This window comes from Lissotriton helveticus, chromosome 12 (assembly GCF_964261635.1).
Source record: "Lissotriton helveticus chromosome 12, aLisHel1.1, whole genome shotgun sequence".
NCBI lineage: Eukaryota > Metazoa > Chordata > Amphibia > Caudata > Salamandridae > Lissotriton > Lissotriton helveticus.
The window spans coordinates 837,373,100-837,399,912 of record NC_136073.1 but is presented as its reverse complement, the minus strand read 5'-3'; the positions used below and the strand labels follow the sequence as shown (position 1 = coordinate 837,399,912).

General features: G+C 44.3%; 1 protein-coding gene across 4 annotated transcripts in view; it reads right to left on the bottom strand.

The window, feature by feature from the left end:
• Window positions 1-26,813, bottom strand: part of LINGO3 (leucine rich repeat and Ig domain containing 3) — a 1,135,152-nt gene that overhangs the window by 1,068,806 nt on the left and 39,533 nt on the right. For 3 of the 4 annotated variants that reach the window (XM_078669069.1, XM_078669068.1, XM_078669073.1), the window contains one exon: window positions 15,641-15,756. The gene's annotated coding sequence lies outside the window, so the exon portion shown is untranslated. Of the gene's footprint in view, window positions 1-15,608; window positions 15,757-26,813 lie in introns of all 4 variants that reach the window. The other variant, XM_078669072.1, reaches the window with a different exon arrangement.

Here is a 26,813-nt window from a genome sequence, read left to right as displayed (position 1 = left end):
TAGGGAATGGATTTCATTTACTATCCAACATCTTCCCTACTATCCACGGAGACTGGAGTTGGAATAGTAAATTAAACTATTCACTATCCAGCACCCCTTAACGCAATGCGTTGTAACAGCATGCGTTGTAAAACCTGCGATGTAAAGGCATGCGTAGTAAAAGCATGCGTTGTAATGTCATACATCCCCTGCTGAGTGGCAGGACTGGTGGGCTGCCAGTGCACTAGTTTATAGTGCGCATGGCCCTTCGGCCGGCTGTCTTGCGACTGTCAGCCTGTCATGCGCACTATAAGCCTCTCAACCCAGCTATCTTATACAGCTGGGTTGAGAGCCTCCACAATTCTCTACTGTCCTCGGGAGTGCCGAGAAACGCCGCTACCTCCAATCCTGAAGCTTCTCTCGTGCTGAGAGCAGCGTCAGGATTGGTTAGGTAGGTTAGCTGAGGGCCTGGACGTGACATTGGAAAAGAAGAGGACCCCTCCAATCAGCGTACTTGCAAGCCGCTACTGAGCTACACCGACGGCCCTAATTCCATCAAGTCATCAGTATAGGGTGTTCGACAGCAGAGTCAATGGGGGCAATGCCATTCGGAAACATAACGGCACGTGCGACTCTCAGGAGAGCGAGCGGACAGGGTACTACTCTGCCTCGTTTGCAATGGAATACCTTGTCCACCAAACTCTAATTCAGGCCCAAAGTCTCTTATTAATCGCTGCTTTTCTCAGAATCCTTTCAGGTTGTATTATTGGTCATCTGTTGAACATCTTCAGATAGCTGTAAGTTCTTCACAACAGCAGTAACCGAATTATATGTATCTTTTAGTCTCTACAGTCGCAGAGGAGGTCATTGTTCCAGTCAGTAACAAAGCTGTTGAGCAACTGCCATCTTCTAACAATGTAACAACAGCGCGAGCAACAGTTTCCTCCATAGGGAGTGGTCTAACTACGGATACAACCCAAGCTGCCGCCGGTGTAACAGCAACCACCACACCAACCGATTCCGCCCTAGCCACAACTGTAACACCAGTAACAGCCACAGCGGCAGCCCTGGTTTCAAGTTCGTCACCTACTGTCCCAGGTAAGTGCTAAACCTTCTTTTTAAAAACTCCTTTTATAATGTTTGTCATTTAGTTGCTCTGTGCACTAAAAATAATACCTACAATAGATTAAGTAAAATATGGTGAAAAAAACAGTGACCAACTTATTTATCTTTTGATATTTTTTCACAGAGTTGCTTAGTTACTTTTTGTCACTTTGTTGATGCCTTTATTATAGTTAAGGGTTCATTTGTTTCTGTTAATCCTTTATTTGGATGAAATTCCATGAATTAGGTTTTCTTCTGCTTTCCAAGAATGCTGTATTGGGAGAGGCAAAAAAACTTCTGTGCCACTGCAGGCAATTTTTTCAGTTCTTCGACCAAAGGTACTTTACCACAGATAAATAATATTTGTTAAACAGGGTCCCTCTCCTGATGTCTGGTACCAGAATCTCGTTCTCACATTTCATTCTGGCATAAATATTGTGTCCTATATATTCAAGTGCCTGGATACCCTGTCGGGTGATTAGTGCGTTATACAACTCAATATAACATAACATATTTAGTTTACAAAAATATTGGTCCATTGGAGTTAATAATATAAAACTGGATCCTACTGGATAATAGGTTTGCAGATAATGTTAAGGAGAATATGTTTATGTCAGACAATACTCTGTCTGTGATATACTAACATACAGTCTTCTGCGGAAACTGTGAAATTTGCAAGTGGTGCAAGTTTCCAAGTGATGCGTAAACTGGAAAAAGTAGTGATCATTCTGAAAAGTTGGAAATGTGTACCGGTATGAAGTAATAAACCTGATGCTACACATTAATGAGTTTGTGAATCAGTCCTATCTATGGAGATCTAACCTATATCATGATATTTAAGCTAAAATGAAGATTAACTTATCACAATTAACCCTACAGTGTCTTATTTAAAAGAGGTCCTAAAAGGCTGTTGCCCACCCTCCTATAAGCTCTTCTGTCTCATTTCCAGTATGGAAGGATGTGCTCTTCTCAAAGGAGAACCAGCACAGTCTGTGCTACCATGAAAAAAGAACTTGAGTGAACTAGCTCTGGCAGAAATGGCTTCTGAGGGAAGTAGTGGCTCCTACCGGACTCAGGCAGTGAGACAGGGGCAAACATTTTTTGTTTTTAAAAATACTTAGCTGTGACAGCCGGCCAGCTGCCGCCTCTCCTCCGTCCTCTTCTTCCTGCTCCGGTCCTGTAGCAGGATACAGGAAGCAGCAGAAAGCACCGGTCTCCTGATAGCCAATCACAGCGCTGCAGTGATTGGTCTGAGTGCCGTGGATCGCGCTCAGTCAGGGAATGGGGGCCTGGGCATGTTTTCCATGAAGGCTGTAATGCAGGCTGCATGGAGAACATGGGAAGTGAACATAAATGTTTTGGGCTGCCCGAGAGGACTGACCAAACAGTCATGTGCACTTAGGAAAGGCCAAACCACTCCTCCCCTGCTCCTCTGTCCTCGGAGCTGCCCCGCCCAGAAAGCTGCCACAGCAGAAGGAAACATAAACGGAAAACGCAAGTTACTATTATTTTATAGAGCCGCCACTGTCCGTGGGCTTCCAAGAGGAGAAAAGCTATGTGGTTTGTTAGTTCTAACTGTGCTCTTTTTACAGTGACTGAACTGGGGGGGATCTGAGGGGCACGACGTGACCATACTTTTTTAATTCTAGAAAAACAGTCACGCTACTTTTTATTGAAAGACAACCCCCCTGGTACTGTTGATTCCAGTGTGAGGCATAGTCTCCTGTGCTTTGAAACCGAGGTAGGAGCAGACAGCTAAACAAGCCTTCTTGCCAGGATGCCTGCCTGCCTGAAAGAAATGTAAATGTGCACAGCTGGTCAATCTGTAAACGTAAAGGCTACTTGGAAGGCTGTATTGGCTTTAACTGATGAAATAACTTGAAGCTTACTGATTGCACTCATTTATTCTTTTTGAGAGGCGGTATAGGGGAGCTACCAGCTAAGCCATGAAGTATATGCTTTTAAAAGACAGCTATAAAAACAGTACATACAGTCTGAAAAAACTCTGTTATGGAAATACTTTTAATTTCAAACCTTTTTGCGTGTTTTTAACAGCATATCTTATACTGTGTATAATGCAAGTTCAAAATAATTGCTTGCATGTTCACAGTGCTTTCTGTCACAGACTGGGACCTCATAGCAATACACTTACACAAGCCACTATTCTCCACTGCATTAACCAGGAATCAATTTGTTGGTTCTCTGACGCAGTGCATTAACTAATTAAGGTTTCATAATGTATGCATTTCCCACCAAATAACATAACTTTTATTTAATTTTCATTTAAGCTGTGCATTATTTTATATGTAGTTACTGGAAGGTGAAAAAGGTTGTAGACTATTTTGTTTTTTAGCCACACCTTTGACCACGCCCCATGTTCACTCACCCCGCCCTCTTGCACTCGCATCACAGTTCCCATACTTTTCTTATGCACTTCGACCACTGTCTTTCTAGCACAGTCTGGCATGTAAGCCATGGTATTAATTGATAGGGGTGTGCAAAATTTGCACACTTTGCTATTGCAAAATAATGTGCAATGATGTCAAAAATATGCAAAAGTTGCTTAATTACATGAAATATAAACCTGTCATTTGCACTATATTTGAATACATGCATCGTCGCATCAATTCTTGGCACGAGGACGCATTTTAACAAAGGGAGCACAAACAGCAGCCGCTTACATTCTGTTGTGACCGGGCTTTTGCGGCTAATTTTTAACACAGTAGCAGCCTGATTCATGTAGGTAAATTGCACTCGCAAAGGGCCAGATTCTGAGAATCTGGCCCTTTGCGAGTGCGATTTTTGCATTTGGTATTCATGATACCAAATGCAAAAATCGCTATGTAAGAATTCGCATATTTGCGTGGAATGGCATTTAAGGAATCTCTAATAGAGATTCCTCAAATGCTATTCATGACACAAAACAAAATAGCGATTTTGGACTTTTGGGGCCGCTATTTACCGACAGGTCAGACCTGTCGGTAAATAGCAAAAACTCAGAAAAATGCTTTTAAAAGCATTTTTCAAAGTTGCATGTAGCACACACACATGTCCTTTGGACATGTGTGTGCGCAACACCTGTCCAAAAGTGCATTTTAGGGGTGCTACAGGGCGTCCTTTGGACACCCCTGGCACCCTTAAATTCGCTATCTTAGTTGCGAGTAGCAAATTGCTACTCGCAAATCCCCATTCATTCCTATGGGCCTCTTGGCCCATAGGAATGAATGGGGAGTATTTGCGAGTAGCAAATTGCTACTCGCAAATAAAGAACATGTAGGAATCGCTATTTAAGTAGCAATTCCTACATGAATGCCGTTTTGCGTGTCCTCAATAGCGAATCGCTATGATTCGCTATTAGGGACACGCAAAACGGCATGTACATGAATCAGGCTGTAAGTTTTTACTGCGAATGGCATTGTTATAGCGCATTTTCAGGACATTTCTGTAATAAGCGTAATTACGCTGACTCATTTTTCAGGGCATTTCAGTAATACACGTAACTACGCTGGAGTAATTTAAATTTCGCCGAGGCTTACAGCCTGATTCATGTACATGCCGTTTTGCGTGTCCCTAATAGCGAATCATAGCGATTCGCTATTGAGGACACGCAAAACGGCATTCATGTAGGAATTGCTACTTAAATAGCGATTCCTACATGTTCTTTATTTGCGAGTAGCAATTTGCTACTCGCAAATACTCCCCATTCATTCCTATGGGCCAAGAGGCCCATAGGAATGAATGGGGATTTGCGAGTAGCAATTTGCTACTCGCAACTAAGATAGCGAATTTAAGGGTGCCAGGGGTGTACAAAGGACGCCCTGTAGCACCCCTAAAATGCACTTTTGGACAGGTGTTGCGCACACACATGTCCAAAGGACATGTGTGTGTGCTACATGCAACTTTGAAAAATGCTTTTAAAAGCATTTTTCTGAGTTTTTGCTATTTACCGACAGGTCTGACCTGTCGGTAAATAGCGGCCCCAAAAGTCCAAAATCGCTATTTTGTTTTGTGTCATGAATAGCATTTGAGGAATCTCTATTAGAGATTCCTTAAATGCCATTCCACGCAAATATGCGAATTCTTACATAGCGATTTTTGCATTTGGTATCATGAATACCAAATGCAAAAATCGCACTCGCAAAGGGCCAGATTCTCAGAATCTGGCCCTTTGCGAGTGCAATTTACCTACATGAATCAGGCTGCTAGTCACTGACAGAAAATCATTAATAGCTGCTGTACATGAAAAAAATGCCAGTACACGAGGAACATTATTTATGCTATCTCCATTGGGGGATCACTTCTTTGAGGGTCCACCTACAAGTAAAACTTAAGTGATGATGAAAGCCAGATATACATTCATTCTCACTGACGTCATTCGAGCTGCCTGCTCTGTTAGAGAATATATCTCGTTTTAGAGGGGTGTGTGTGTCTATTCAAGATAATCCTAACATAAATGACATCGACTCATCTAGACCTCAAAGTAAATCTCCAGGGGTCATGTCACAGACAGCGCGGGGATGCCTCCGGGTCACCAGGCGCTCTATAAATCGTTAAAATAAAATAATAATAAATTTGCCCGTTTAAAATACATTTGCATCGTTTTTACAGCTTGCGCGATCAATTGCACCATTGCAAATTGTATTCGTGGCAAGGATTTAGGGGCTAAATTCTCCACGATTCACTTAAGTGGATGTTTAAGCTATAGAAGATTTATATAGCAGCTTCCTCTCTACTTTCGCCTCTGCGCTAAAATCTTTCTTTATTTCGGATTGGAACAAAGTCGGTTTGGTAATTAGATACAAGTAAATCTTCAAGCCGCCTTCGGCGCCACCTGCTGTTCACGATGAGTTGTGCAGCATGGACAGCAAGTGCACTGCGAACGGATCATCCGTGCAGAACGGATGTTTTTATTTTAGTTTTATATAGCGCCAACTCGACCCGATGGTATTGGAGCTCTTTACATGAGCACCAGCCACATTACCCATGGAGACATTCAATTTTTAGGTTCGGGGAGGTCCCTCAGATACCTTCAGGTTGAGATCCCGCTATATAAAACTAAAAAAGAAGAAGAAAAGTGATTTGAGCCGCCGCTGGGACTCGAACCTGCTTCCCAGCTCCAAATTCAGCAGCTCAGACAGTAGCACGGGTTGTTAAAACATGTCGTGGATACATTTTCTACAAATAAAGGACAAACTGCTTTCTCTTTTGGACCAATTCCATATCCATATTCAGGGCTTTAAGTGGGATGAAAAAACTGGGGGGTCTCTCAAGGGGACGTGGCCAATGTAATTTAAGGGCACGGCTTTAAAACACATAAGCTAAAAGTTTGCGCTTAGCATAGTGTGCCGCCCGCCTGGTATTTTGTTGTTTCTCTCATTGCATCCAGATTTATGATACAACAAGTAACATCATACTTACAACAAGTCAGGACTATTGGCTTTGTCAATGCTTGTTAGTTGCATAAGATAAATAAGCAGCAACTGTGGCTTGTATATTACATTTAAAAAGCTTCCACATAAAGCCCTGGTGACATTACGACAATGCTGCTGCTCCTTAGTTCCGAAAAGAGAAGAGCAATCCAGAGAGAAAATCACTCTCTTTAAAGGATTTTCCTTCCCCTGTAACGCTCGAAAAAAACTGACCTCCTGTGCCAAGGCACAAAACAGAGCCCGATAGAGATCCGTTTCGAGGCCTCCTTAAAAAAATGCCGGTGCTCAGACCCAGTGAGACCCGGCCCACTTAAAGCCCTGTCCATATTCCATATCATTTTCCATCACTACTTTTCCCAACAGCAACATCCCACAAAGTGTACCTGAATGTATGTGCACCGTAGAGCCACGAGGCGGAGCACTAGTATTTGTCTGTCGGGTTTGTGATGAGAGGTGTAGGGTGCGTGGATCATCATTTAAAAATAAATAGTTTTAGATAGCGCAAACTCGACTCGAATGTTTTTGCAGCGCTGTGCATGAGTAGGTTACATTGCGCACGGTCACATTCCTTTTTAGGTACAGGGAGAGATACTCAGTGATTTGCCCAGAATCACAGGTTGTAGATTTGACGCCGGGACTCGAATCTACTTCTCAGTTACAACAAGAATTGGCATAGCCAATAGGTCTCGCTTTTGGGGCCTTATAAGTCAATAGCCATGCAACACAATGTTGTCTAATGTAGGATATTGTGCTGGATAACTAAACATTTATAAAAACCCTTTCGCACTCTTGTGTGTTTGCCGGCTGTGGAGTGTCGAGAGAGGGCGTTGTTGAGCAATTGAGGAAGCGTGGAACGACGCCGAGAGTATCTCGGACGCGGCAGGAACTGCGAGCTGCGTCTCGGGTGCGGCCGGAGCCGCGAGAGCCCCCCCGGACGCAGTAGGTGCCGGTAGGTGCCGTAAGCTGTGCCCCAGCCGCGAGCGGAACCGTGAGAGCTGTGGGAGCTTCCCGGACGCGGCTGGAGCCGTGAGCTGTGTCGCGAGAGCCTCCCTGGACGCGGTTGGGGCTGCAAGCTGTACCCCAGGTGTGACCGGAGCCGTGAGAGCCGCCAGAGCTCCCTGACGCGGCAGGAGCCGTGAGCGGTATCTCGGGCGCAGCCGGAAGCCGCAAGAGCCCCACCCGGACGCGCTAGGAGCTGCGAGCTGTTCCCTGGGAGAACCAGAGAACCCCTGGGACGCGGCAACAGCCGCGAGTGGCGCCACTGGACCGGCCGGGGTTGTGAGAGGCCCCTGGACACGGTAAGAGCTGCAAGCTGTGTCTTGGGGCCTCGGTGTGGCAGGAGCTTGGAGAGTCCCTAGGACGCGGCAGTTGCCGCAAGTGGTATCAAAAGAGCGAGAACCCCCTGGACGCGGCAATAACAATAATTGTGAGAGTCCCGGGTGTAGTAGGAGCTGCGAGGAGTCTAGAGCTGTTTTCTTAAACTATATAACTTTATAAGAAACGGACTTAGAGAGTGGGAACAGGGTGCTAGTTTCGGTGTTGCATGAGCGGCGCACAGGTTAACTGGCCCCTGGAGATTTAACCTCCTTGACTGTATCGACTGGAACTGGGCTAGAGTTGTTTCTCTAACGCTGGATCAAAAGTAGGGGGCAGAAGGGGATAATATATAAAGTATACGCCCAGTTAAGTCCCCCAGGCAACAACTCTCCATTTTAAACTGAACGACTAAAATTTCAATTAAAACCAAACTGAGGGATCTACTACACTGCAATGGCTTATAAAAAATTAAGATCTAGAACCATCTTCATGAAAAGGATGGGAACGGAAGAGGCAATCAGAAAGAGCACTAACAAGATGGTAAGAAATGGAAAGACGGCAGTAACTCCTGGGATTAGAAAGTATTTTGAAAAATTAAACCCAGATGACCAGGGGCAAATACTAAATGATCAGATAAACAAGGAAATAGTAGGGAATATTGAGGATGAAAAAGATGGAATACATCAAACTCAAATTCAAATCCAAACAACTCCTGAGGTTGCGCAAAAAAGTATCTTAATCGACCAGGAGGATTCAATTCTGAATCTAATGGCAACAGGATCAATAATACCGGATTAATCTAAAATACAACAATCTCAAGAATACAATATCACTTGCCCAGATATTAACATCAAGGATTTAATATTTTACACGGGACCCCAAAAGGGGACTGATAATATACAGAACAGTACTACACAAAAACCATCAGATCTAGAGGGATTCCTCGAAAATTCGCCAGATCTCTCTCTCTTCAAAACTGCAGGTCTGACCAACAACTACACCCCAGTATCTAAATCATTGTTGACCTTGCAAAATATCCTGGAATCAGTTCTCATCCATTTAGGCAACATATTGGAGAACTCCGACCAAACGCTGGACACACACCTCGGAATTTTACAATTTCTAGTCGAGGATAAAAAGAAGAAAGAGCAAATAAAATCACCAAAAATAACAGGAGTTTGTGGTAAATGTCAAGGGGAAAACCGTGACAACTCTAAAGCTGAAACAAAAAAATTGCCACTCCCTCCGAAAAAAGAAATTGCCACACAAACCGGGAAGAAATCAACTGTTGAAACCAAGGGCAAGCAGGAAGATATTAAAACATATTCTCTTAGAAACATTTTTAAGGATGAAATCAAATCAGTATCGCATCATCACCCTGTGGCTTACTATCCAATTTTCACAAAAAGTAAAATCAAATCTAATTTGAATAGTCCTGTAATATCTCACCCTAAAGTAATCGCCGATATTGGCCTAACTAACGAAGACGCACAGGACCCAGAAAATATAAATAAGAAGCAAAATCAAAGGAAGATCAAATTGAAAAAGAGAAAGGCGATAAGAAGATTTAAGAAGAAGAAGGCTAACAAAATTAAATTTCTGAACAATACTCCTTCACCAAGTGGTTTATCAGGTAATGAAGGAAGAGCAGAACCGCCCCAGATCCCGAAGATAAAGGACCAGAAGTCGCCGGCGAAAACCCAAAGCAAAAATCCTAATCAACAGAGTATACTAAATCCAAAGGCAACAAATTTTATACACGGCCCTGCAAGTCCGACATTAAGAGGGATCCCAAAAAGATTTTTTAGATACACAGAAAAAAGAACCACAAGCAGAGGAGATTAGGTCTAATTTTCTACAAATCACAGAATTATTCCCTACCGATGAAGCTCCACTCAACCGCGATCGAATATTTAGTCTACTTCAAAAGAATCAGCCGTTACAATCCCTAGCGCAAAATGAAATTAAATTAGTTATGTTCCCGGACATAGCAAAAATAAAGACTGCAATCGTAGAATTCTGGTCTCCAGTCTTACCAGGAATTATATTAATGGAGAGTGAGACTCTCCACAAACATGGCTATGATCTGATCCCAGTATTAAAGCACGAAGTTCAACATGTGAAATATATATCAAAAGGATCTCAAAAAACGCACCAACTGACAAACACAAAGATCTATTCCTTAGACCGTGCTGCAGAAAATATATTTATTTCCATAAAGAATGGCGAAAGAGAAATTTGGAGTAAAAACACCCTCAGCAAGGAAATAACAAAGAGGGATCAGTCATGGGATTGGATTTCTGAGACCTTGAATAGTAACAAACAAATTAAGGATATCAAATCTCCTGTTTAGCACAGGCTTAACAATCTCCTCCTGGAACATAGCGGGAAAAACTAAAGAAAAAATGGTGGAACTAGTAAAAGACTCTCCAGCTATAGTGGCCCTACAAGAAACATGGACTACACAAAATTTTAACCAAGAGAAATATTTTGTATATGATATCTCTGCAGCACGGGTCGAACGGGGTCATGCGAAAGGTGGGATAGCGATTTTATTAAATGAAGATTACAACTGGGCCTAAGAAATAATTCCAACTAAATCAAATAATTATCAATGTATTAAGATCAAGTGTGGGACAAATTTTTCAGAATCCTTAAAAAACTAAAAAATTTTAATGTCTATCAGCCTGATTCATGTAGCTAAAAGCGCTCGCAAAAGGGCCAGATTCTGAGAATCTGGCCCTTTGCGAGTGCGATTTTTGCATTTGGTATTCATCATCCCAAATGCAAAAATCGCTATTAAAGAATTAGCAAATATGCGAGGATTAGCATTTAAGGAATCTAGAGAGATTCCTCAAATGCTATTCATGACACATTAAAAAATTGCGATTTTGCACTTTTGGGCCGCTATTTACCGAGAGGTCAGACCTCTTGGTAAATAGCAAAAACTAAGAAAAATGCTTTTAAAAGCATTTTTCTAAGTTGCATGTTGCACACACACATGTCCTTTGGACATGTGTGTTCGCATCACCTGTTACAATTTGCATTTAAGGGGTGCTACAGGGTGTCCTTTGGACACCGCTGGCACCCTTTAAATCGCTATCTTATTTGCGAGTAGCAAATTGCTACTCGCAATTAAGGGATACTCCCCATTCATTCCTATGGGCCTTTTGACCCATAGGAATGAATGGGGAGTTATTCATTATTTGCGAGTAGCAACTTGTTACTCGCAAATAAAGAATGTGTAGGAATCGCTATTAAGTTAGCAATTCCTACATGAATACCGTTTTGCGAGTCTTCAATAGCGATTCGCTATGAATCGCTATTAGGGGCTCGCAAAACGGCCCGTACATGAATCAGGCTGTATATCCCCCTGGAGTAAAAATGGATGCACTTGCAATACAAATACTAGAAGACATCGAACAAATAATTGAAAGTCAAGACTATCCATCGTTTCTCATTATGGGTGACTTTAATGAGAAATTATCCAACGAGGAATTACTAAAATGGGCAAATTGGTACAAAGAAGAGGCGCTGGGAATCTCTGTACCACTATTTCCTAAAGGAAATAAGGTGGATAAAAGAGGAAAAATCCTAATAGCTTCGCTCCCAATGTTAAATGGAATCATATTAAATGGCAATGTGGAAGGAGACATTCCTGCCTCAAATACGAGACAAGGAAATAGTAGTTCCTCATTGCTGGACTATATGATTTGTAACCTTGACTTGTTCGGGTTCGTCTCACAACTTAAATTTAATTTTGTCCACGGTAGCGACCATGCTATTCTACAATTACGTACAGAATGGAAAACACATCTATGTCCGTCTAGTCAAATTATGTACAGGTATAGCACAGTTATGGTAAACCCAAAACAAAGGCGGATTCACTGGAATTCAGCTACGCTTAATAAGATAACTACCATAATTGATTCAACGCAACTTCTTCAAGTAATGCACTCCACAAACCCAATAATAAATTTTGAAATGGCTACTAAAAAATTAACACAAGAACTGCAGGAAAAGTTGATGCAACCAAGACCATCAAAGATTCAAAACAAAAAGCCAAAGTTAGCTTTTAATACAAAACTATTAAACAAACTGATAAGAGCACAGTTCCTAGAAAATTCATCGTCCAAACAGGTAGAAATTAACAAATTGAAGAACCAACGCAGGAGAGAAAAAGAAAAACATAAGAGAATAACCCAAGACAAAAACTGGGTGGATCTGCAGATAGCAGCGAAACAAAACAATTAACGTGCCTATTGGAGTATAATTGCCAAAGAATCTGGTACGAAAAAAGCATTACAAGCTACTCCGGTGCCCCCAAAAGAATGGGAACTCTACCTTGCTAATTTATATAAATTAAATACCAACTCAGAAACGGACCATAATTTCGATAGGAACTCAGAAATAAAACCCTCAAACAGTGGAATATCTAGCCCTTTTTCTATCGAGATACATATAAGAAAGGCGAGAACAACAGGAGCAACTGGTCCTGACCAAATTCCACTCAAGGTCCTCCAGTCCAACCCCAAAGAATGGAGCAAGATGCTATCCCCCCTCTTCAATTACATTTTTAGAACTGGGGAAATCCCCAAATCTTGGAAGGGGAGCATTATTATACCTATACACAAAAAGGGATCAAGGCTGCAACCTGGTAATTACAGACAAATAGCCCTTCTGGACGCTACAGGAAAGATCTTTACGGCAGCAGTATTAGATCATCTTAAAAACTGGGCCTTTTCATCATCATGACAATATTGCTGTGTTGCAAACCATCCTACATAAATACGTGACAATTAAATCCCAGCCAGTATATGCTGCTTTCATCGATTTTTCCACCGCGTGCGATAGAGTGGATAGAGGAACACTCTGGAAAAAACGTAGCAAAATGGGCATCCCGGATCAGCTATTACGTATATTAATATCACTGCATACAGATACCTGGTGCCAGGTCCAAATGGGGAGGGAAAAGGGTTTAGCCAGCCCCATCCCGACCCCAAACGGCCTTAGACAAGGATGCCTTCTTGCTCCCCTATTGTTTTCCCTTTACCTCAGTGATATGCCTCAATGTCTTCAGCAAGTATCCAACATTCCACCAAAAATAGCCTTCCACAATATACATACTATGTTATATGCAGACGATATAATTTTCACTAAGTCTCTTCAAAATCGGCCACACACTCTGAATCTGACCCGGAAATCTGATGTACACGCGGGAGCTCTTTCATGGTTATATGCAGCATCAGGACAAAGGCCTTTTTCTTCCTTGCTTATGGTATACAGCGTCAAGATTCCGCCAGTACTGTCATATGCCCTGGAATATATTCCAATAAACCAATGGAGTTTCTTGGATTTAAAAGAAGGAAAAATCCTACGGAAGTTAACGAAGGTGTCTCAGGCTGTACCAGTACAAGCTCTCCGCCTTGAGTATTCACTAACCAGTTCCTATTCCCGAGGAATTGCCAATATCATCAGGTGGGTGTATAATCTCCTTCACGCGGAAGAAGGAACGCTTCGATCTCTGCTCAAAATAGAAACATTTGACTGTGATTCCTCCAAACATGTATTCTCTAAAAACGCGTTAGCTGCTTTTAAGTTATCAGAGACTAACATCAACCTGTTACTAGCTTGGACACCAGCCCAGTTGAAACTCTTTTTAAATCACTTCACTCCAAGACTTAGTTTCAACCTTGACTCTCTGTACTGCTCTAAACTGTCTTTATATAAGAATCTTACTGAAACTATAGTATTCACGAAACCTCAGCAATATATCACTTTTAATCTAAATCATGGGGTCAGGAGATCGATTGTTCTGCTCCGATTTGGGATACTACCTGTAAAAACCGTAACATCTAAATGGCACTTAAAGGAAAGCTCTATGTGTAATTTGTGTGAAGGCGGGGAGCAGGATTTGGAGTATTTGATGTTTATTTGCCTAAATGCGAAAGTGGTAATGGCAAGAAAGAGGTTTTTACAACCAGTTTATACCAAATGTAGAATTAACTCAGCAAAGGAACTGATTATTTTATGTAAAGCTCCGCCAAATGAATTTGTTTGTTACAATTTTTACACATTTTTAAAATCATTTTTAACTTTGTATTAGGATGGAAATTTTAACAAAATGGTGTAAAAAATTGAGTATTATGCATGAAATATTTGTGGTTCTCAGTGGAGTACCAAATCAAATAAATAAACTTGAAACTTGAATAATGTCCCTAAGGCGAGACCTATTTACTATGCAACCAGGGACCTTATAAGTGTTTAGGTAGAGCTATTGACTTTGGCAATGTTTCTAAGCTGTGCTGTAGAGAAGTGTGGCTGCTGTGCAGCATGCAGAGAAGTTGTAATAAAAAAGTGTAAGAATCACTGAGTGATGCTGTGGTGTCGTTGAGTGATGCTGTGCTAACCCTGAGTTATGCTGTGGTGTCGTTGAGTGATGCTGTGCTGGCCCGTAGTGATGCTGTGGTGGCCCTGAGTGATGTTGTGGTGCCCCTGAGTGATGTTGTTGTGGTGCAGAGTGATGCTGTGGTGGTGCTGAGTGATGCTGTGGTGGTGTTGATTGATGCTGTGGTTTTTCTGAGTGATGTTGTGGTGGTGCTGAGTGATGCTGTGGTGGTGCTGTGTGATGCTGTGGTAGAGCATAGTGATGCGGTTGTGGTACTGAGTGATGCTGCGGTGTTCCTGTGTGATGCTGTGGTGGTGCTGCGTGATGCTATGGTGAAGGTGAGTGATCCTGTGGTGGCCCTGAGTGATGCTATGGTGGTGCTGGGTGATGTGGTGGTGCTGATTGATGCTGTGGCGGTACTGAGTGATGCTGTACTGGTCCTTAGTGATGCTGTGGTGGGACTGAGTGACGCTGTGGTGGTGCCAAGTGATGTTGTGGTGAAGGGGAGTGATGCTGTGGTGGCCCTGAGGGATGATGTGGTGGTGCTCAGTGATGATGTGGTGGTGCGGAGTGATGATGTGGTGGTGCTGACTGATGATGTGGTGGTGATGACTGATGCTGTGGTGGCCCGAGTGATGATGTGGTGTCGCTGAGGGATGCTGTGTTGATGCTGAGTGATGCTGTGGTGGTGCCGAGTGTTGCTGTGGTTGCTTGGAGCGATGCTGTGGTGGCGCTGAGTTATGCAGTTTCCACTATCATCCATGCCTTCAATATGGATAAGCTCAGCAATACAAGATGCTATGCTGTAAAGTGCGCTATAAAGTGCCCGTGAACACCACACCAGCTTATTGTGCTACTGCAAAAAAATACCAGGTAGTTCTGAGCAAGGGTGAGTGCTATGGTGTTGAGCCCAGAAGCATAGTTTGCACCGCAAACGTTTTACAAACTAGACCTGAACTCATCACTGAGGCAAATGCACGACGGTAGACCACACTAATTTAAATGATTTCCTTAGGTTATCCCTGCTTCAACGGAAACTCTACTGGCTCCCACAGGTGTTAATTAAGTTTAAGGTATGTGCATCATTTTCTACGCCTTTCAAGTTGTGAACCCAACTCCAGAACCCATTCAAAAGCTTGTCACTCACTACATGCCAGCATGTACCCACTAATTTAGTAGTGGCACATTAATCTTCCAACAGAAAACCAAAGATGAAGTTAACAGAGACCGATTGAAAAGGCCTGCACGTCTCCTTCGGGTAATAGCTGTAATTCTATCTGGCAAAGTTACCTTTTCTGTTTCTATGAATTACTCTTACATTCTTGTAAGAGATACGGTTTGAGGTATTTATGGCGCATTCAATTCTGCTATCATTGATTTATTAGACGCACCTGTTCTGCTATCATTGATTTATTAGACGCACCTGCTCCAGGACATGATGTAAAGCTGCTTCTTCCACCAAACTCTCACATCTCAGTGAAAAACGGGATTTTTCTGCCCTGCTGCCCCCAGAAGATGGCCAGCAGAGATAGAGAGGGCCTAGAAACGTGAAGGAATCAATCAGACAAAAGGAGATTATTAGTGTCGGGGAGAGCTCAAACTTTTCAAATTCCTTTTTAGTTTAAAGAAACGTTCTCACAATAAACTGATTAGCATTTTGGTAACAGGTCAAAGTACACTACTCCTGCGCTTAGCACACAAAAGTCTCAAAAACCTTTGTGTTACATGTCTTGAATATTCAAACTTGCTTTACAGTAAAATTAATCCAGAGTGTAGCAGGCAGACATGTCTTAAACGCGAACAGAAATGAGAACATTGCTTCTTTCTTCAAGACTCTATATACAATCTAGAAACCAGACTGTACAGTCAAAGGAAAAATCTAAGATCCAGAAGGGTACCGTTACTCATCATTCTACCTTTCATGCATACGGGGAAGCTCTTTCTCTGCATTTACATGCAAACCCCGGAACATGTTTTCGAAGAGAATAGGACTCAATCACAGACACCTACAGTTCAGGAAACCTAGGGAAGAAATGGCGATTTCCTAAGATTTCGAAGACTTCAAAATAAGTTACGCAGGTTTGCATACGCAATCTGCAAGTATATCAACTGTTTACTTCCCATTTATGCTTAAGATGCTGCTACATCTTGCTGCAACAACTTTGGTGCACAGATCCAAGCACTACGTGAGGTGCCAACAGGGGCGGCTCTAGGCTCATGGTGGCCCTGGGCAGGGAGTGTAGGTAGGGGGCCCCGGAAGAGGGGGTCCGGGCGGGGCGGAGCGCGGAGGCCAGTGAAGAGGGGGGGTCAGGGTGTTTGGAAGTGGAAGTGGAACAGAGCCGGAGGCCGCCAAATCCCTGCCAGGGGCCACCACGGAAATATGTATCCCTCCTCAGAGGATTATTATATTAAGGATATATATTGGCGTGGTGGCCCCTGGAGTTTGGTGGCCCTGTGCAGGTGCACAGCTTGCACATGCCTAAGGCCGCCCCTGGAGCCAAATTGCACAACACAGTGCCTACATACTTAACCAATCAGAACGCACATTAGTATGTTGTAAGGGGTAGGAAAGCACTATGGAAATCCCACTACCGAGTACATACACGAAAATACGGCTGCTTATGTGCCCTGGCTTTAAGCACCCCTCTGACCTAGTCCCACCCTTAAGTCAATGTAATTTTTTTTTATCTATGTGTTTTATCCTGGAATTAGACGCTTAAAACGCCTAGGCAGCATGTGAGCTTTTAAACCTTAAGAATACATTTTCAACAGTGCTGAAAAGGCAATGGAATCTGTGGTCCAAGGTCCATGCTTTAGATGCTCCTTCGCCCTTCCTATCGCAGAGTGAAAGCTATAGAAGGTCAAAAGAAGCTCAGAGCTGCAGTGATGCGGTCACCCTCTACTTTGCTTCCCACTGCAGGCAAAGTCCAGTTAAGCAGCGGTTCACATGGTCTGAAGTGCAACACAGAGCGCACAGCATCCTAGTGTTGCTCACCTGCTAGATGGTTTGGACAGTAAGTCCTAAAAAGGTCACCACTGTCGCAGAGCGCTCCCCCAGTGACTCAAGGTATTGGGGTACAGCCATTAGGAACTTATAGGGGAACCAGAAAGTAGAGCTGGGCTTCTTTTGTGGTCTGTGTTCCCCACCAACACATCCTATACACATGCACAAAAAGAAAAACTGTTGTTGTGAATATTTTCTTTCAGCGTTGCAAGTGGGGGTTACAGTGGGATCCTAAAGCTTTATACAACTGAAAAGGACTTCCAGAAAGTGGGTCTTGGAACCAAAAGGAAATTCCACAGGATATTGGAAGCAAATTCGGTGGGGCTCGAGAGGACATGACGCCGCTTCTTCTTCGCTCATGCGACAGTTAGAATACTGAGCAACTGTGGAGATTGCCTTGGTCTCATTCAGGCTTGTCAGTAGCAGGATGCAAAAGAAAACTGCCAGTTGCTGTACTGCCTGCATGTATCACGCCTGCTCAGACTCCAATGGTGTGTCTGTGGGCCGGGTAGCCAGCATGCAGTCACTATCGGAGAATGACTTGGCCGGAGCAAATCTAACCACCAGCTGCAGTCACGTCCTGCGCTTTGGCTCCCTCAAGTGTCTAAGTGGAGTATTGAAATGCTTTGGGTTTCTAAAGTAATGAACGATACCGGAAACCCTACCTATAAAATATTAGCTTTGGGCAGGATGTGAACAAATCCATAGGAGAGTGCCCCATGTGTAACCCAGAGCACCCCATCTCAATGAGAAAACAAGCGTGGCCGCGCAGCAGTAAAAGTAACGCCGCGCGGACGTAAAAGCGAAAGTCATTGCAATGGGGTTCACTCTGAAAGCGAAAGTGATCGCGATGACGCGCTAAAGCACGCTAGGGATGTGCGCGCGCGCTTGTGTGCGTGACAGTAAGCAGGTAGCCTCTTTGGTAGCACTTTTCAAAGCAGCTACTAAATGTCTCGGCCAGACCAACGCAAGCCCTGGTTCAGACGAGACCTAAAAACGGCAGCCATAGGCTCAGTGGTAAATTGTCGCCCTTTACTCCAGAACTCCCCAGTGACAAAATACCAAAATAGCCACATATTCTGAAGAAAATGGTATCTGAGGAGAAATAAAAAATGAAATAAAATTGACAATTTGGTCAAGCGTTTGTAGCCGAAAGCTCATCAGAGGCACGAGGTTGCAGAGTCCTGCTTTGAGGGCCCCCATAGCAGAGTCCAAAAAGGTGTTTGTGATCAAGAAATCCTCGTGTGATTTCTGAAAATATTTATTAGTGCAGAATGCTAAATGAAAGCTTTGCTGCTTTGGGCGTGATGTCAAATAGCAGCGAAGCCCTAGGAACCTCTCTTGACTTTTAGTTTTCCGTCTAAGCAAGCACGACACTGAATTGCCCTCTAGCGTTTTTAGGTCTCGCCTGAGCCAGCGCATGCGTTGCTCTGGTGAGACATTTACTAAGTGGGCTTTTAACAGTCCATCCACACGCTATTGCTGGCCTCAAGCTTGCGGTTACGCGCGCGTGCATGCGCGCAGCCACCATCTTCTCGTCATGGCTCATTAACTCTACGCACACAACCCGTCCCCCCCCCCTCTATTCCTCATTAAGCATGAGATCACTATCACTTTCGTGGCCGGGTGGCTGCGTCACTTTCACGGCCGCGCGGCCAATGCTTATTGGGGAAGTTGCTGCGAAGGAATTTCCTGTGTGGGCAGACAGAACTTCCTGACTCGTAACTAATATGAAACAGGTATTGCGTAAAAGTGCACAAGAGTCTACTGCAGAGGGACGTGCATTCTCCGTTTAACCTGCATTGCTTTACAAGGATGAAAAGTTCAACTCGAGGCCAACGCTTCCAGCAAATAAGGGTTAAGACATTCCAAGGCTGACACCAAATAAGACTTCGATTCCCGGAGATGCGGCTTATGTAAGCTCCCCTCCGACATGTCAAGCCTTAGTAATTCTAGGTTTTGGAGACAGCCGTCAGCGCTGAAGGGGTCTGTGAGCCTCATTATTCAGGCAGAGACCCATCAATATTATCTGCAGCAAGCATCTCTTGTTGACAGTGGGGTCACCTTCCGCGCCCACAGTTCCTGTGGCAGGCAGCAGGCCAGGCCTTCTTTAACGGATTATGACAGGGCCACTGACTGACAGCTCCGCTTCCTCCTACCACCAGGTCAGTCGTTAATTAGGGCAGTGTTAAACTGAGCATGGGACACCACAGCATTCCATAGAATGTGCATGTGTTTTCCAGCTCTCTCCCTCTTTAGCTTCTCCACCCTGCCGAATACCCCTCCCCATGCTGCTCTCTCCCTCGTCTGTTGCTCTGTCTCTCTAGTGTGCTTCTCCCGCCAAAACTCCCAGGCCTCCATGTAGCTCACTTGTTCATATACTTCTCCCCATAACCCATGTTTCTCTCTCCCTCGTACTCCCAGCCCTCCATGTAGCTCACTTGTTCATATACTTCTCCCCATAACCCATCTCTCTCTCTCGTGTGCTGATTTCCCACCCCACTCAGCTTTATTTTTATTTTACCCCCCACACTCCATTGTCCCCACCCACTGGCTCCCCTCAAGGTCATATTTTTTCTTCTTCATATTTTTGGCGGGTGCATCAACACATTTTCAGCAGCCCCTTCGCTTTACAAACTAGCGTTGGCATAGCCAATAGGTCTCGCCTTTTGGACCTTATAAATGTTTAGCCATGCAACAATTGATGTTGCTGCACCAAGGATATTGTGCTGCATAACTAAATACTTATAAAGTCCCAAAAGCGAGACCTATTGGCTATGCCAATGCTTGTTAAGTCAGGCCTTTGGCAGCTGAGATGTCAACCAGAGCCAGTGGTTTCAGTATGTATAGAGCGGTCATTGGGTCTTCCCCATTCAACCATCTGCTCTCGTCATCAAGCCTTTTTCAGCCATTGGCTTGAGCCTTTGTCAATCATCGCTTGAATCAGCCCAGAGGGGCATTCACCACTCACTTAATGCTTTTTGCTCTTTGGGTGTATCCTTTTGCTTAAAAAATCTGCATCGGAAGAATGGAAATATAAACTAGGAAACGATTCAACTTAATAAAGTGCAAAAACGAGGTGATTTGAGAACATTTGCTGGCGTTAAAAAATTGCACACCCGTTATTTTCGAAATCACTTGGTTGAAACCTGAAATCAGTGTATGCAGGATGCAAAAAGCATGAAATAAATACAATACTTAATCACCCAACTCAGTTCACCTACATCAGAAGGATGAAAGATGAACTGGCCCCACTAAGTGCCTTCTCTGTTACCAGCAAGTGTCTCGTGGATCTGGACGGCAGGCCATCAACCCACTGAGTAGTAATGCTAGTAGCAGCCCTACAAGAAAACATTAACCCTCATCACACTTTGTGAAATGAAGGCAATAGATTCTGAGTTGGGCGTTTTTAACGTGTTACACGCAAAGGAACGTGAGAATCTGACAGCTTCTGCCCCTCCCAGCACACTTGTACCCTTGCCCCAGGTCATGCGAGTCCCTGCTGCAGACTTCAAAGAGGTTTTACTGTCACTGCTGGAATGCCCTGACACAGGCACATATTTAAGAAAGTTAGGTGGGATGAGGCAGCCGCTGCAATGTTCCCTCCAGTAACCTTTGAAGTGTACGCTCATTTTTGAGTGACGGTGAACGTAGAAAAGCTCAATCACCAGGGAGATATTCAACAAGTTGTCCCAGGTCAGTTGCGGGCAGAGCAGTGTTTTGTTTGGCTCTTTGCACACTGGTACTTGTAGTTTTGCTTTTTCCATTGTTATCCTTTTGTTTCACTTGGTTGCAGCGTGAGCCTGTCTTGTTGCCCCTTCAACGTTACATGGGGCAACAATAAAATATATTATTGTCCTGGCCTGCCAATTTTACAATGCATAAGGAAAAAAAACAGTGAGGTTTTCACACCTCACATGGGAGGCCATGAGAACTCTGCATGTGTCAATTGGACAGCTGAATAGGCCCATGTACTCTCACTGCTGGAGGGTGGAAAACCCTGGTCCAGGTTTCAGCAGACCCCATATTGGCCTCCCTTTAAGAGTATACTACACCCATCAGCATGTCTCAGCACCCACAACCTGATGGAACCAGTTATTAATTAGTAAAAAACACACAGATGCCAAAGCCGTCATCAGGAGGTCACTGCAGATTTCTCCACCCATTGCCCCAGCCAGCTCTGCTGGTAACAGTACAGACACACCTACTAACCATCACACTCCTACTAGTGTGACAATTTAGGCTAATCAGGGGCCCAAATCTATAAGAATGGATTGAGTGGCATGCAATAATCATTTCAGATGTATATTGAATTAATAAACAACTGTTGTTGTGCTCATCTCTATATTAAACAAACAGCACCACCATGTGGCAGACTGTCATAAGAGCCGGTGTTGGCAATTAAGAGGCGGTGCCGAGCACCGGAAACCACAGGCTAAAATTAAGCACTGAGTGGAACAGCTTTGGCTCCCTTTGCCGGCCTGTACCATTTTGAAAACCAGCTGTAACATATACAAAGCCTTCAAAATATGGACTTCCACCTCTTTGGCAGACAAGCTCACTATCTCTGGTGGCTCTCGTCAAACCATCAGTCACAATGCTATCCCACTGGAGCCAATGACGTGTAAACAATTGAAAAAATATAAGTCAATTCCCCTTTTTCATTTATGTACCCTGGATCTGGAACAACATAATAATAATAATAATAATAATAATAATAATAAGGGAAATTTGTAGAGCGCCTGGTTACGCGCAACGGCGTGTCCCCGCGCTGTGGTGAGTGGAATCAGCAGAGTCACAACCGCAAAGTCGACCCGGCTTACTGCGTATAGAGGGGAGTCTTTAACTTCTTCCTGAAGCCAAGTTCACAAGGCTCCAGGCGAAGGTGCAGTGGTAGGGCATACCAGCTTTTCGCGGCCAATTATCTAAAGGACCTGCCCCCCATGCGTGCCTTTTTTATCCTAGGGACCTTCAATAGCCCTGCACAGGAGGAACGCAGAGCGCGCGCAGGCGCGTACCGGGTGACCAGACCCTGAAGCGGAGCAGGTGCCTTACCGCACAGAATGCGGTGGCACATGCAGAGAGCCTTAAACTCAACCCTGCTCCTTACTGGGAGCCAGTGAAGGGCCTGAAGGGCTGCCTTAGACGCCGATCTTTTGGGGAGCTTCAAGATCAGGCGGGCTGCTGCGTTTTGCAGCACCTAGAGGCGGTTGATGGCCTTTCCAGTGGCTCCCAGATAGAGCAGATTGCCATAATCAAGGAGCGATGTGACGAGGGTATGCACCAGCGTCCTACGGGCTGTCGTAGGGAGGAGATCTAAAACTTTCCGCAAGCTTTTCAGGACGCTGAAGCAGACCCCCACCACACAGCCTATCTGAGGTCCAAAAGACAGATCCGCGTCAAACCATACTCCCAGATTTTTCGCTTCCTGACAGGGTGTGGGAACATCCCCCAAACAGGGTGGCCACCATGCCGATGACCAAACAGACGCCCCCCCCCCTACCACGAGCACTTCAGTCTTGCTGACGTTTAACTTCAGGCAGTTGGTGGACATCCAGGTAGTCAGCTCCTGCATGCAGGCTCTGAAACTGTCCACCGCAAGACTGGGCTCACGCGATAGGGAGATGACCAGCTGCGTGTCATCGGCATAGGACACTATGTGCAGGCCGTGGCTTTCGACGATGGGCGCCACCGGGGAGACATAAAGATTGAATAAGGTTGGGCTCAGGGACGAGCCCTGAGGCACGCCCTGGCCCAAACCAATCTCCCTTGAGTAGCAGTCTCCCTGTCGAACCTGAAAGCCTCTCCCTGTCAGAAAAGACTGGATCCATTCAAGTGCAGCTCCTGATATCCCTCCATCATTCAGACACTGTAGCAAGGTGGTATGGGCTACAGTGTCGAAGGCTGCACTTAGATCCAGAAGGATGAGAGCCATCCTCTGGCCCTCATCCACCCCCTGGCGTATGGTCTCCACTGCCATCAGTAGCGCCGATTCAGTAGAGTGGCGGGGACGGAAACCAAACTGGGTCTAGTGCAGGAGGGTAGCCTCTTCCACGAAATCCATCAGTTGGGTATTTACCGTTTTCTCCGCCACTTTAGCCATATAGGGTAAAAGGGAAATTGGCCGGAGGTTCTCCAGTTTTTCAAAGCTGATGTTAGGCTTCTTTTGGAGAAGTAGCACCACCGCCTGTTTCCAGTCTCTGGGCACAGTCTTGGTCCTAAAGGAGACATCCAAAAGATGTCTAATGTACGGCTCCAGAGCCGGCAAGCTGCCGACTAGCCGTTTTGGCGTTGTTGGATCCCGAGGGGAGCCTGACTTTACTGACCCACAGATCTGCATGAGAATCTCCGAGGATGGGGTGACAAAGTTGGTCAGCATGTGTTGGTCCCCACTTTCCCTAGGGGATTCTACAAACTCAGACCCTGTAGTAGGATGGCGAGGGAAGGCCGAGTATATTTTTGCTACTTTTTCGGCGAAGAAGTCTGCAATCCTATTACAGGACTCCACTGAGCAGTCATCTGGCGCAGTGGAGGGCATCCCACCCGAAAGAGTTTTGTATATTAAAAACAATTCTTTTGTGGAATTCCCAGCCTCCCTAATCCTGGTGGCATAATATGCCGCTTTGGCCTTCCTAATTAACCCATGATAGGCGCGCCTCCCAATTAAATATTCCTCCTTGGCATCCGTGGCAAATGCCCCCCGCCACTGCCTTTCAGCACGCTTCAGTGCTGCTTTAGCGACCCGAAGCTCGTCACTATACCAAGGGGCTGTTTTTTGAGTACAGCAACCCAATTTTGCAAGGGAGAGTGGGGCCGTGCAATCTAGTGCCTCGGTTATGCGCTTACAGAGGTTGGCGTTAGCTGTTTCCACATCATCCCCCCTGGACTCCCCCCTCTAATAAGTGCCGCACTAAACTTAACTTGGGAGAAGGTGGCCCATCTCCGCCTCGGGTGGTACAGGGGTGCTGGCTCCGGTAATCTAACCCCTGGGATACGTATGGTAAAAGGTACCAAATGATGGTCCGACCAGGGAATAGGAATAGGAGTCAGGGCATCTATTTCCCCCCAGTTGGCAAATATGGGGTCCAGCAGGTGGCCTTGCTGGTGGGTGGGATCTTTTACTTTCTGATCCAGCTGAAGGGTACATAATACTTGGCAGAGGTCCATGGCGGCTTTATCCATCGGGTCATCCAAGTGCATGTATGTCAGTCACTGTATGAATTAGTACCTCCATAATCCTGTTCACAGGAGAGATTGGAAGAGGCCCCTCTTCAAAGAACACTGCATTATAATTCAGAAATAGTCTACAATTCAGCAACTTCTCAAATCATGACCTGTTTCCTTCCCTTTGACCCTGTAAGGTGTTCCATTACTTAGGCTAGGTTGACTGTACACACATACCACAGTCAAACGTAAATAATGCCATGAAGTTGTTTTGCAACCAGGCCTGGACTTTCAGCCAACAGCTTCAAACATGACAAAGTAGGTCTGGCTGAAAGGCACCATGGTGATCTGGAGCCCATGGAGTGCATGATTTAAATGGGCAGCTGATATCCAGATCTCCCAAATAGGTCCATGTTGTTTGATAAAGAGTCTGCCAGTCCTGGCTTTTCAGCAAACAGTAGTTTTAACCCCTTCGACGCTCATGACGAGCTGGGCTCGTCATGAGGTAGCCTCCTCGCACGCTCATGACGAGCCCAGCTCGTCATGTAAAGTGCGAATCCGCAAAACCCAGCGTACGGGCGGAAATCATGCCGCACGCATGCGGTTAAAGAGGGGTTTGCTCATTCACACTTCTCTTGTTGCCTTAAAACCAGACTTAGCTGAAAGGGTCACACGTCTCAGGTAGCTCCTCAGTGGAAATTAATATATTAAGCCAAATGACTCCAATATATTACATTGTTCTGGGAAGATTTTCTAGGGCTTTTGAGCTAAGCCATCTTTCTGACTTCACTTAAAAGCGATGTTTGCTTTGCACAACTTTAACTTGGGCTGAAGTTTTCCACTATCAAATCTCGTTGGCAAAGAAACACACTGCAAAACATTTTATCTGGCTGAATTTCATAGCAAAAACATTTTTTTGCTAGAAAATGTAAAACATTTTGTGCGGTGGATTTTCCAATTAAAAACTTTCTGGGAGGGGGGAAATTCTGCTAGCAATAGGTTTAATAGGGTTTTTTGAATATATATTATTATGGCGAAAAGAGTCGAGGCTGTAGCGCAAACTATTGTTCATTGAGATCAGAATGGCTTTCTCCCGGGGAGACTGATAACTTCAAACACGCATTTTTTTAATACAAGCTATAGAATATTTTTCAATGGAGAAAATGAAAGCCAGTGTCACCACGTTAGATGCTGAGAATGCATTTGAATTGGTGAGGTGGGGAGTATTTTTTGCAACACTTCAGAAATTTGCTTTTACAGTTCGTTGTTTGCCGATGTAACAAACGTTATATCCAGGGGGTAAGGCTACTATAATGATTAATAATATTTCAGCAGGAGATAAAATATTAGTCACGCTATTTATAGAATCTTTGGCATGTGCTATTCGTTCGGAGAAATCCATTAAACCACCTTTGATGGCAGCGCCTAAACTTAAGCTGTATGTGGACGATATGGTTTTATATTTTTATGCTCGTTTATTAAAAAAAAAGTTTAAAAGTGAATAAAGTTTACAAAGTTTGTGATGGCTAGTAATACGTTTTACAACATTGAAGTGGGTGAAGTTTCATGACTTTGCCTCCCTTCTCAGAGCTCTCCAGTTTACCAGGGCCAGACATGGATAGCTTTCGTTTCACTGGTCCATGAGCGGCTCATCCAGTCCAGATTTTAGCTTCGCATTGTGGGCCTTAAGTATGTTTATCCTATTATAAAATCAGAACTACAACTACCACAATGCATTGCTAACATGACATGGATGAGCCACATACATATAGACCTGGGAAACGTTAGAGCTCTGCCTTCACAATGATATTAAGTCAGTTTTTAATGAGTAAAAAGCATTAGTTTCAATAAAGTATAAGCTGGGCTTTACTCCCTGGTTTAGTATATTTTTCTGGCAGGACAATGGAGCATGCTACCTGATAACATCATTATCACATGATTTTTACCATTTTTACCTGTGCATTTTGATGTGGAAACGAGGCAGAATGTTTGCTTCTCATTGTGTGGTTTTACTGGGTCACAAATGTGATTAAACAACACCACGCAAAGGACTTTACTGCAAACCTCACAATGTTTGCAAACCCCAATTCCGTAAAAATCCAGAACTGTTGGCTTTGCTAATGCTTTTTAACATTAGGTGTCGTTTAGGAGTGTGTGTGAGGTTGTGAAGTTGTTTTTTGTCTAAAGGTTCATGTTTCTCTAGAAAATCTGTTGACTTTATGAAGTTGCAATGTTTTACAGCTTCCCCCATTTACATTCACTTATCTTCTCATTGTGCTAACCTCTAAATTAACACCAAGGGGCAGAAGTGTGAGGGACCAAGTGCACCCCGATTATGGCTGTTTTATGCAGAAACTAATTACCCAACTTAAATCTTCATATTCATCACATTTCAAGATTAGGTAACAAAGTAGCCCATTTGGGTTAC